The sequence below is a fragment of the Cinclus cinclus genome, chromosome 31 (genome assembly GCF_963662255.1).
Source record: "Cinclus cinclus chromosome 31, bCinCin1.1, whole genome shotgun sequence".
NCBI lineage: Eukaryota > Metazoa > Chordata > Aves > Passeriformes > Cinclidae > Cinclus > Cinclus cinclus.
In genome coordinates, this window is record NC_085076.1 from 1,096,358 (window position 1) to 1,097,272 (window position 915).

The following is a 915-nucleotide window of genomic DNA, read 5'->3' on the forward strand; positions in this document are numbered from 1 at the left end:
ACTTCCAGGTATGGGGCATCCCTGGAATAATCTGTGCCAGGGCCTCCTCACCCTCACAGGGAACAATTTCTTCCCAATATCCCATCTAACCCTGCCCTCTGGCAGTTTAAAACCATTTCAGAGTACAAAGGTCCAGGTGGGGAGCACTGAGTTACCCAAATTTACCAAGGTGGACATTGAGATCAGAGACCTACATTTCTTTGGCCACACATGTGGCCAGAAATGACCCCATTTATCACAGGAAACAGCCACCAGAAGGTGGGGAGCACAGAACTTCCCTTGGGAAGAAAGTATCCAAAATGGGACAGTACTGGGGGTTAAAACACCTGCTTGGAGGAGATACAAAAGGCAACGAGGGAAGGGGGAGATGATGGAGGAGAAATATCCAAAGAAAGGAGCACAGGGATGTTACATCCATCAGCTGTGCCAGGAAAAGTCATTCCCTCCCCATGCAAACCCTTGGGGGTGTTATAAATGTAATGGAATGGGACCTGGGAGGGAAATTGCACTAAAATAAAAGAGACACCTGCCTGGAGATCATCTCTGCCGGGACTCGAACCCGGAACCTCTGGATTAGAAGTCCAGCGCGCTCGTCCATTGCGCCACAGAGACCTCACCGTGAGGGGAGCGTCGGCTCCAGAACTGAAAAATCCACAGAGCTGCAGGGTCCGGCACCCAGCAGCACCTCCAGAGTCCCCTCCCTGCGTGGGGACGGGCAGGAATAATCCCAGCGATGATCCATATCTCGCTCAGCAGCAGGGATGCAGCAAAAACCTGGATGCAGGCTGGTATCCGCCTCTCTGGCAACCTTTCCGCAGCATCCCCGGCTCTCGGCTGAGGGCAGAGCTAAATCCTGGAGCAGAGTTCATTGCTGCGTCTCTCTGTCTCAGCATCAACATCACAGCATCCTCCTCG

The 915-nt window shown here is 53.0% G+C and overlaps 1 non-coding gene across 1 annotated transcript; it reads right to left on the bottom strand.

Annotated features, from left to right (window-relative positions):
- Positions 1–538: 538 nt before the first annotated feature.
- On the bottom strand, positions 539–612 carry TRNAR-UCU (transfer RNA arginine (anticodon UCU)). Its single transcript has one exon. It is a non-coding gene; the product is annotated as a tRNA-Arg (tRNA).
- Positions 613–915: the final 303 nt, after the last annotated feature.